This window comes from Pelophylax lessonae, assembly GCF_965119305.1.
Source record: "Pelophylax lessonae genome assembly, chromosome: 5".
Classification (NCBI taxonomy): Eukaryota; Metazoa; Chordata; class Amphibia; order Anura; family Ranidae; genus Pelophylax; species Pelophylax lessonae.
In genome coordinates this window covers 561565097-561577196 of record NC_138772.1, presented here as the reverse complement: position 1 = coordinate 561577196, position 12100 = coordinate 561565097, and positions in this window count along the sequence as shown.

Here is a 12100-nt window from a genome sequence, read left to right as displayed (position 1 = left end):
CCGCAGACCTTTCTGACCCCCAGACCTTTCTGACCCGCAGACACTTCTGACCCACAGACATCCCTGACCCGCAGGCACTTCTGACTAGGGATGATCGAACGGTTCGGGTCGACCATCGGTTCGACCCGAACATTGGCTGTTCGAGGTTCGGCCGAATTCCGAACTTTTTGCTGAAAAAGTTCGGAATTCGGCAACCAGAACCGACCAAAATGCAATGGGACAGGAAATGGGCTTTAAAACCCGTGATTGGACCAGAACCATCAGTAAAAGCCAATTGAGGGGGCAGGAGAATGCTAGGAATGTGATTGGAATGACTAGGGGGTCCAGAGGCCAATCATTAGTGAATACGCCCCCCAGTATATATGCCACTAGTCAGTGCCCACCAGAGCCACCGATCAGTGCCTTCTCATCAGTGTACACCAGTGCCACCGATCAGTGCCCACCAGAGCCACCGATCAGTGCCCACCAGAGCTGCTAGTCAGTGCCCACCAGTGCCACTAGTCAGTGCCCACCAGAGCCACTAGTCAGTTCCCACCAGTGCCACTAATCAGTGCCCACCAGAGCTGCTAGTCAGTGCCCTCCAGTGCCACTGATTAGTGCCCACCAGTGCTGCTAGTCAGTGCCCACCAGTGCCAATGATCAGTGCCCACCAGAGCCACTAGTCAATGCCCACCAGAGCCACCTATCAGTGCCTCCTCATCAGTGTCGACCAGTGCTGCCTCATCAGTGCAGCTTCATCAGTGTCACCATTGCTGGGCACTGGTCAGGCTGCATTTGATTGGCACTGGTCAGGCTGCATTGGATGATGGGCACTGGGGGGGGGTTGAGGGTCTTGTGTGGCAGGCGCATGCTTGGTCCCCCTTCCCCTCCACTTATATGAATGAAGAATGGACCTACCTGTCTGGAGACTGGGGCTCCGGGGACACAGAGTTCACCATCTTCTCCTGCAGGGCTCCGTCCCATATCTGGTTCTCCTCCCTCTTACCTCTCTCAGGTGTATGAGGAGCCAGGTGAGGGCGGAGCCCCCCAGAGGCAGTCACCCCGCCCCTTACACCTCTCCTCTCCCAATCACTAAACTCTCATAAAGGATTTAACATGTTCATGTCCTTTCTAAAGTCAGTATTTTTAAATCCTCAGCTTCCATTAAAATATTCCCTGGTGATCCCGCCATGGAGGTCCTTCATCAGACACTTCCTGTATAAGGTGACAACGCTGTGTCCCTGTCTCCTAATTATTCTCCTGCGTTGTCATGCTGGCTACTGAGGGAACCTACAGGTGGACATGACAACACACATTACAGAGGAATGGCCCACTGTTGTCACCATCAGGAAACCAGCCCTGGGAAATGCCATGAAGTCATCAACACATTGTATATAGACATGAAGTGACTGTAAAGAGGCTGCAGGAGATCAGCAGCATTGTAATGTTGTTGGAGACAGAAAAAGGTGATAACAATGACAGCTATTTACAACCCCCACCTATCCTATGGGGAAACTCTTCCTCTGCCAGTCTGTCTTACCTTCTCCGCTTGGGCGTTCAGCGTGTCGTATTCCAACGTTCGGTTCTCCCAGTTCCTGACCCACAAACATTTCTGACCCACAAACATTTCTGACCCGCAGACATTTCTGACCCGCAGACCTTTCTGACCCGCAGGCACTTCTGACCCACAGACCTTTCTGACCCGCAGACCTTTCTGACCCGCAGACATTTCTGACCCGCAAACATTTCTGACCCGCAAACATTTCTGACCCGCAGACATTCCTGACCCGCAGACATTCCTGACCCGCAGGCACTTCTGACCCGCAGACATTTCTGACCCGCAGAGTTTTCTGACCCGCAGAGTTTTCTGACCTGCAGACACTTCTGACCCGCAGACATTCCTGACCCGCAGGCCTTTCTGACCCGCAGACACTTCTGACCCGCAGAGTTTTCTGACCTGCAGACCTTTCTGACCCGCAGACCTTTCTGACCCGCAGACACTTCTGACCCGCAGACATTTCTGACCCGCAGACATTTCTCATCCGCAGACCTTTCTGATCCGCAGACCTTTCTGACCCGCAGACATTTCTGATCCGCAGACATTTCTGACCCGCAGGCACTTTTGACCCGCAGACACTTGTGACCCGCAGACCTTTCTGACCCGCAGACACTTCTGACCCGCAGACCTTTCTGACCCGCAGGCACTTCTGACCCGCAGACCTTTCTGACCCGCAGACCTTTCTGATCCGCAGACTTTTCTGACCCGCAGACCTTTCTGACCTGCAGACCTTTCTGACCCGCAGGCACTTCTGACCCGCAGACACTTGTGACCCGCCGACCTTTCTGACCCGCAGACCTTTCTGACCCGCAGACACTTCTGACCCGCAGACATTTCTGACCCGCAGACATTTATGATCCGCAGACCTTTCTGACCCGCAGACCTTTCTGACCCGCAGACATTTCTGACCCGCAGACCTTTCTGACCCGCAGACATTTCTGATCCGCAGACCTTTCTGACCCGCAGACCTTTCTGACCCGCAGACCTTTCTGATCCGCAGACTTTTCTGACCCGCAGACCTTTCTGACCTGCAGACCTTTCTGACCCGCAGGCACTTCTGACCCGCAGACACTTGTGACCCGCCGACCTTTCTGACCCGCAGACACTTCTGACCCGCAGACATTTCTGACCCGCAGACATTTATGATCCGCAGACCTTTCTGACCCGCAGACCTTTCTGACCCGCAGACATTTCTGACCCGCAGACCTTTCTGACCCGCAGACATTTCTGATCCGCAGACCTTTCTGACCCGCAGACATTTCTGATCCGCAGACCTTTCTGACCCCCAGACCTTTCTGACCTGCTGACATTTCTGACCCGCAGACCTTTCTGATCCGCAGACCTTTCTGACCCCCAGACCTTTCTGACCCCCAGACCTTTCTGACCCGCAGACATTCCTGACCTGCTGACATTTCTGACCCGCAGACCTTTCTGACCTGCAGACCTTTCTGACCCGCAGACACTTCTGACCCACAGACATCCCTGACCCGCAGGCACTTCTGACCCGCAGGCACTTCTGACTAGGGATGATCGAACGGTTCGGGTCGACCATCGGTTCGACCCGAACATTGGCTGTTCGAGGTTCGGCCGAATTCCGAACTTTTTGCTGAAAAAGTTCGGAATTCGGCAACCAGAACCGACCAAAATGCAATGGGACAGGAAATGGGCTTTAAAACCCGTGATTGGACCAGAACCATCAGTAAAAGCCAATTGACGGGGCAGGAGAATGCTAGGAATGTGATTGGAGTGACTAGGGGGTCCAGAGGCCAATCATTAGTGAATACGCCCCCCAGTATATAAGATAGCCCCGGCAAATTCCTAGCATTGTTATACTGGACATGGAAGAGATTGGAAGCAGTTCTGTTACTTCTGCTCTCAAAGTGTCATTTAGCAATTATTAGTGTGAGGAAAGGGATATCTAGTGTAGTTAGGGTGCTATTTTCCACTATAGTTAGGGAAAGTGTTAAGTGCCAGGGTGACCGTAGTGTAGGGTGAACTGACTCTGACTGCTATGGTAGGGTGACAAAACCCTTCCATGTTAGGGTGACCGCTATAGAGAAATGATTGTTTCTCTTAGAACACTTATAGAACCGGGATATGGCTTCGCCCCTGTCACCCTGCTTTTTGCTGCAGGCGTTTATAGGGCTTTTTTCAGGACATTTTTGGAGTCAGGCATGACATCTGAACTTCTGCGTAGGGGTATATATACACACACACATGTATGTATATATACACCTACACATATATAGGTGTGAAAGGAGCAGAACCCTATGGCTGCGCTAATTAAATAATTAACAGGCATATACACACACACTTATATGTATTTATACACATACACACATATATAGGTGTTATAGCAGAGAAGCCATATGGGTGTTAATTATTTCATTAGCGCAAGCATAGTGTTCTGCTACTTTCACACAAGGCACTTCTGACCCGCAGACCTTTCTGACCCGCAAACATTTCTGACCCACAGACATTACTGACCCACAGACATTTCTGACCCGCAGACATTCCTGACCCGCAGACATTTCTGACCCGCAGACATTCCTGACCCGCAGACATTTCTGACCCGCAGGCACTTCTGACCCGCAGACATTTCTGACCCGCAGGCACTTCTGACCCGCAGACCTTTCTGACCCGCAGACATTTCTGACCCGCAGACACTTCTGACCCGCAGACCTTTCTGACCCGCAGGCACTTCTGACCCACAGACCTTTCTGACCCGCAGGCACTTCTGACCCGCAGACATTTCTGACCCGCAGGCACTTCTGACCCGCAGACCTTTCTGACCCGCAGGCACTTCTGACCCGCAGACATTTCTGACCCGCAGACCTTTCTGACCCGCAGACATTTCTGACCCGCAAACATTTCTGACCCGCAAACATTTCTGACCCGCAGACATTCCTGACCCGCTTCATTTCTGACCCGCAGACATTCCTGACCCGCAAACATTTCTGACCCGCAGACATTTCTGACCCGCAGACATTCCTGACCCGCAGACATTTCTGACCCGCAGACATTCCTGACCCGCAGACATTCCTGACCCGCAGGCACTTCTGACCCGCAGACATTTCTGACCCGCAGAGTTTTCTGACCTGCAGACCTTTCTGACCCGCAGGCACTTCTGACCCGCAGACACTTGTGACCCACAGACCTTTCTGACCCGCAGACACTTCTGACCCGCAGACATTTCTGACCCGCAGACATTTCTCATCCGCAGACCTTTCTGACCCGCAGACATTTCTGATCCGCAGACCTTTCTGACCCGCAGACCTTTCTGACCCGCAGACATTTCTGATCCGCAGACCTTTCTGACCCGCAGACATTTCTGATCCGCAGACATTCCTGACCCGCAGACCTTTCTGACCCGCAGACATTTCTGATCCGCAGACCTTTCTGACCCGCAGACATTTCTGATCCGCAGACATTCCTGACCCACAGACATTTCTGATCCGCAGACCTTTCTGACCCGCAGACCTTTCTGACCCGCAGGCACTTTTGACCCGCAGACACTTGTGACCCACAGACCTTTCTGACCCGCAGACACTTCTGACCCGCAAACCTTTCTGACCCGCAGGCACTTCTGACCCGCAGACATTTCTGACCCGCAGACCTTTCTGACCCGCAGGCACTTTTGACCCGCAGACACTTGTGACCCGCAGACCTTTCTGACCCCCAGACCTTTCTGACCCGCAGACATTCCTGACCTGCTGACATTTCTGACCCGCAGACCTTTCTGACCTGCAGACCTTTCTGACCCGCAGACACTTCTGACCCACAGACATCCCTGACCCGCAGGCACTTCTGACCCGCAGGCACTTCTGACTAGGGATGATCGAACGGTTCGGGTCGACCATCGGTTCGACCCGAACATTGGCTGTTCGAGGTTCGGCCGAATTCCGAACTTTTTGCTGAAAAAGTTCGGAATTCGGCAACCAGAACCGACCAAAATGCAATGGGACAGGAAATGGGCTTTAAAACCCGTGATTGGACCAGAACCATCAGTAAAAGCCAATTGACGGGGCAGGAGAATGCTAGGAATGTGATTGGAGTGACTAGGGGGTCCAGAGGCCAATCATTAGTGAATACGCCCCCCAGTATATAAGATAGCCCCGGCAAATTCCTAGCATTGTTATACTGGACATGGAAGAGAGTGGAAGCAGTTCTGTTACTTCTGCTCTCAAAGTGTCATTTAGCAATTATTAGTGTGAGGAAAGGGATATCTAGTGTAGTTAGGGTGCTATTTTCCACTATAGTTAGGGAAAGTGTTAAGTGCCAGGGTGACCGTAGTGTAGGGTGAACTGACTCTGACTGCTATGGTAGGGTGACAAAACCCTTCCATGTTAGGGTGACCGCTATAGAGAAATGATTGTTTCTCTTAGAACACTTATAGAACCGGGATATGGCTTCGCCCCTGTCACCCTGCTTTTTGCTGCAGGCGTTTATAGGGCTTTTTTCAGGACATTTTTGGAGTCAGGCATGACATCTGAACTTCTGCGTAGGGGTATATATACACACACACATGTATGTATATATACACCTACACATATATAGGTGTGAAAGGAGCAGAACCCTATGGCTGCGCTAATTAAATAATTAACAGGCATATACACACACACACTTATATGTATTTATACACATACACATATATAGGTGTTATAGCAGAGAAGCCATATGGGTGTTAATTATTTCATTAGCGCAAGCATAGTGTTCTGCTACTTTCACACAAGGCACTTCTGACCCGCAGACCTTTCTGACCCGCAAACATTTCTGACCCACAGACATTACTGACCCACAGACATTTCTGACCCGCAGACATTCCTGACCCGCAGACATTTCTGACCCGCAGGCACTTCTGACCCGCAGACATTTCTGACCCGCAGGCACTTCTGACCCGCAGACATTTCTGACCCGCAGGCACTTCTGACCCGCAGACCTTTCTGACCCGCAGACATTTCTGACCCGCAGACACTTCTGACCCGCAGACCTTTCTGACCCGCAGGCACTTCTGACCCACAGACCTTTCTGACCCGCAGGCACTTCTGACCCGCAGACATTTCTGACCCGCAGGCACTTCTGACCCGCAGACCTTTCTGACCCGCAGGCACTTCTGACCCACAGACCTTTCTGACCCGCAGGCACTTCTGACCCGCAGACATTTCTGACCCGCAGGCACTTCTGACCCGCAGACCTTTCTGACCCGCAGGCACTTCTGACCCGCAGACATTTCTGACCCGCAGACCTTTCTGACCCGCAGACATTTCTGACCCGCAAACATTTCTGACCCGCAAACATTTCTGACCCGCAGACATTCCTGACCAGCTTCATTTCTGACCCGCAGACATTCCTGACCCGCAGACATTCCTGACCCGCAGGCACTTCTGACCCGCAGACATTTCTGACCCGCAGAGTTTTCTGACCTGCAGACCTTTCTGACCCGCAGGCACTTCTGACCCGCAGACATTTCTGACCCGCAGACCTTTCTGACCCGCAGACATTTCTGACCCGCAAACATTCCTGACCCGCAAACATTTCTGACCCGCAAACATTTCTGACCCGCAGACATTCCTGACCAGCTTCATTTCTGACCCGCAGACATTCCTGACCAGCTTCATTTCTGACCCGCAGACATTCCTGACCCGCAGACATTTCTGACCCGCAGACATTCCTGACCCGCAGACATTCCTGACCCGCAGGCACTTCTGACCCGCAGACATTTCTGACCCGCAGAGTTTTCTGACCTGCAGACCTTTCTGACCCGCAGGCACTTCTGACCCGCAGACACTTGTGACCCGCAGACCTTTCTGACCCGCAGACACTTCTGACCCGCAGACATTTCTGACCCGCAGACATTTCTCATCCGCAGACCTTTCTGACCCGCAGACATTTCTGATCCGCAGACCTTTCTGACCCGCAGACCTTTCTGACCCGCAGACATTTCTGACCCGCAGACCTTTCTGACCCGCAGACATTTCTGATCCGCAGACCTTTCTGACCCGCAGACATTTCTGATCCGCAGACATTCCTGACCCGCAGACCTTTCTGACCCGCAGGCACTTTTGACCCGCAGACACTTGTGACCCACAGACCTTTCTGACCCGCAGACACTTCTGACCCGCAAACCTTTCTGACCCGCAGGCACTTCTGACCCGCAGACCTTTCTGACCCGCAGGCACTTTTGACCCGCAGACACTTGTGACCCGCAGACCTTTTTGACCCGCAGACACTTCTGACCCGCAGACCTTTCTGACCCACAGGCACTTCTGACCCGCAGACCTTTCTGACCCGCAGACATTTCTGATCCGCAGACTTTTCTGACCCGCAGAGTTTTCTGACCCGCAGACCTTTCTGACCTGCAGACCTTTCTGACCCGCAGGCACTTCTGACCCGCAGACACTTGTGACCCGCAGACCTTTCTGACCCGCAGACACTTCTGACCCGCAGACATTTCTGACCCGCAGACATTTCTGATCCGCAGACCTTTCTGACCCGCAGACCTTTCTGACCCGCAGACATTTCTGACCCGCAGACCTTTCTGACCCGCAGACATTTCTGATCCGCAGACCTTTCTGACCCGCAGACATTTCTGATCCGCAGACCTTTCTGACCCACAGACATTTCTGACCCCCAGACCTTTCTGACCCCCAGACCTTTCTGACCCGCAGACATTCCTGACCCCCAGACCTTTCTGACCAGCAGACACTTCTGACCCACAGACATACCTGACCCGCAGGCACTTCTGACCTGCAGGCACTTCTGACCAGCAGACCTTTCTGACCCGCAGACATTTCTGACCCGCAGACATTTCTGATCCGCAGACCTTTCTGACCCCCAGACCTTTCTGACCCGCAGACATTCCTGACCCGCTGACATTTCTGACCCGCAGACCTTTCTGACCTGCAGACCTTTCTGACCCGCAGACACTTCTGACCCACAGACATCCCTGACCCGCAGGCACTTCTGACCCGCAGGCACTTCTGACTAGGGATGATCGAACGGTTCGGGTTGACCATCGGTTCGACCCGAACATTGGCTGTTCGAGGTTCGGCCGAATTCCGAACTTTTTGCTGAAAAAGTTCGGAATTCGGCAACCAGAACCGACCAAAATGCAATGGGACAGGAAATGGGCTTTAAAACCCGTGATTGGACCAGAACCATCAGTAAAAGCCAATTGACGGGGCAGGAGAATGCTAGGAATGTGATTGGAGTGACTAGGGGGTCCAGAGGCCAATCATTAGTGAATACGCCCCCCAGTATATAAGATAGCCCCGGCAAATTCCTAGCATTGTTATACTGGACATGGAAGAGAGTGGAAGCAGTTCTGTTACTTCTGCTCTCAAAGTGTCATTTAGCAATTATTAGTGTGAGGAAAGGGATATCTAGTGTAGTTAGGGTGCTATTTTCCACTATAGTTAGGGAAAGTGTTAAGTGCCAGGGTGACCGTAGTGTAGGGTGAACTGACTCTGACTGCTATGGTAGGGTGACAAAACCCTTCCATGTCAGGGTGACCGCTATAGAGAAATGATTGTTTCTCTTAGAACACTTATAGAACTGGGATATGGCTTCGCCCCTGTCACCCTGCTTTTTGCTGCAGGCGTTTATAGGGCTTTTTTCAGGACATGTTTGGAGTCAGGCATGACATCTGAACTTCTGCGTAGGGGTATATATACACACACACACATGTATGTATATATACACATACACATATATAGGAGTGAAAGGAGCAGAACCCTATGGCTGCGCTAATTAAATAATTAACAGGCATATACACACACACTTATATGTATTTATACACATACACATATATAGGTGTTATAGCAGAGAAGCCATATGGGTGTTAATTATTTCATTAGCGCAAGCATAGTGTTCTGCTACTTTCACACAAGGCACTTCTGACCCGCAGGCACTTCTGACTAGGGATGATCGAACGGTTCGGGTCGACCATCGGTTCGACCCGAACATTGGGCGTTTTTGCAGCAGGCGTTTTTTTTGGGCATTTTTTTTGGGTCTTTGGAGGCAGGCAAAACATCTGAACTTGTGTATAGGGGTATATATACACACACACTTATATGTATTTATACACATACACACATATAGGTGTGATAGGAGCGAAGCCATATGCCTGTTAATTATTTAATTAGCGCAGCCATAGTGTTCTGCTACTTTCACACCTATATATGTGTATATATACATACATGTGTGTGTGTATATATACCCCTACACAGAAGTTCTGATGTAATGCCTGCCTCCAATAACCCCCAAAAGATGCCCAAAAAAACGCTTGCTACAAAACCGGCAAGGTGTGAAAATAGCGGAGACATATCCCTGTTCTATTGCAATTCTAATACAAACAATCTTTTTTTTTCTGGTTCTGGACATGCTACAGAGCTGAAACTTCACATGTACACTTTTTTGACCCCCCAGACACTAATTCAAGGAAATCTTATTTTTTTTTTTTTTCAATAATTTTTTCAATAATTGGCTCTCTATCAAAAACGACAATTTTTAAGAACTTTTTTTTGTGTGATTAATAGTTCCTGGGGCATGACCCAGAACCCTAGGCACTTTTTAGGGGCATTTATTGGGTTTTAGGGCTTCAAAATGATTACCGAAGTTCGGGTCCCATTGATTTCAATGGGGTTCTGAAATCCGGGCTGAACTTTCGGGAAGTTCGGGTGTTCTGGTCGAACCGAACTTTTGAAAAGTTCGATCATCCCTACTTCTGACCCACAGACGTTTCTGATCCGCAGACCTTTCTGACCAGAGGGGGGTTGGGGTATAATAGAAGGACAGAGGGGGGATTGGGGTATAATAGATGAACAGAGGAGGATTGGGGTATAATAGATGAACAGAGGAGGGATTGGGGTATAATAGAGGGAGGATTGGGGTATAATAGAGGGACAGAGGGGGGTTGGGATATAATAGAGGGACAGAGGGGGGATTGGGGTATAATAGAGGGACAGAAGGGGGGTTGAAGTATAATAGAGGGAGGATTGGGGTATAATAGAAGGACAGAGGAGGATTGGGGAAAAATAGATGAACAGAGGAGGGATTGGGGTATAATAGAGGGACAGAGGGAGGATTGGAGTATAATAGAGGGACAGAGGGAGGATTGGGGTATAATAGAAGGACAGAGGGGGGATTGGGGTATAATAGAGGGACAGAGGGGGATTGGGGTATATATGAGGGACAGAGGGAGGATTGGAATATAATAGAGGGACAGAGGTGGGATTGGGGAATAATAGAGGGACAGAGGGGGGGATTGGGGTATAATAGCGGGACAGAGGGAGGATTGGGGTATAATAGAGGTACAGAGGGGGGATTGGGGTATAATAGAGGGACAGATGGAGGGTTGGGGTATAATAGAGGGACAGAGGGAGGATTGGGGTATAATAGAGGTACAGAGGGAGGATTGGGGTATAATAGAGGGGCAGAGGGGGAATTGGGGTATAATAGAAGGACAGAGGGGGACTTGGGGTATAATAGAGGGACAGAGGGAGGATTGGTGTATAATAGAGGAACAAAGGGGGGGATTGGGATACAATAGAAGGACAGAGGGAGGATTGGGGTATAATAGAGGGACAGAGGGGGGATTGGGGTATAATAGAGGGACAGAGGGGGGATTGGGGTATAATAGAAGGGCAGAGGGGAATTGGGGTATAATAGAAGGACAGAGGGGGGATTGGGGTATAATAGAGGGGCAGAGGGGAGATTGGGGTATAATATAAGGACAGAGGGGGGATTGTGGTATAATAGAAGGGCGGAGGGGAATTGGGGTATAATAGAGGGACAGAGGGGGTGGGGGGTTGCGGTATAATAGAGGGACAGAGGGGGAGATTGGGGTATAATAGAAGGACAGAGGGGGGATTGGGGTATAATAGAAGGACAGAGGAGGGATTGGGGTATAATAGAAGGACAGAGGGGGGATTGGGGTATAATAGAAGGACAGAGGGGGGATTGGGGTATAATAGAGGGACAGAGGGAGGATTGGGGTATAATAGAAGGGCAGAGGGAGGATTTGGGTATAATAGAAGGGCAGAGGGGGGATTGGGGTATAATAGAAGGACAGAGGGAGGATTGGGGTATAATAGAGGGACAGAGAGAGGATTAGGATATAATAGAGGGACAGAGGGAGGACTGGGGTATAATAGAGGGGCAGAGGGGGGATTGGGGTATAATAGAGGGACAGAGGGAGGATTGGGGTATAATAGAGGGACAGAGGGATGATTGGGGTATAATAGAGGGACAGAGGGGGGATTGGGGTATAATAGAGGGACAGAGGGAGGATTGGGGTATAATAGAGGGACAGAGGGGGGGATTGGGGTATAATAGAGGGACAGAGGGGAGATTGGGGTATAATAGAGGGACAGAGGGGGGGGGGGTTGGGGTATAATAGAGGGACAGAGGGGGGATTGGGGTATAATAGAGGGACAGAGGGGGGATTGGGGTATAATAAAGGGACAGAGGGGGGATTGGGGTGTAATAGAAGGACAGAGGATGGATTTGGGTATAATAGAGGGACAGAGGGGGGGATTGGGGTATAATAGAGGGACAGAGGGG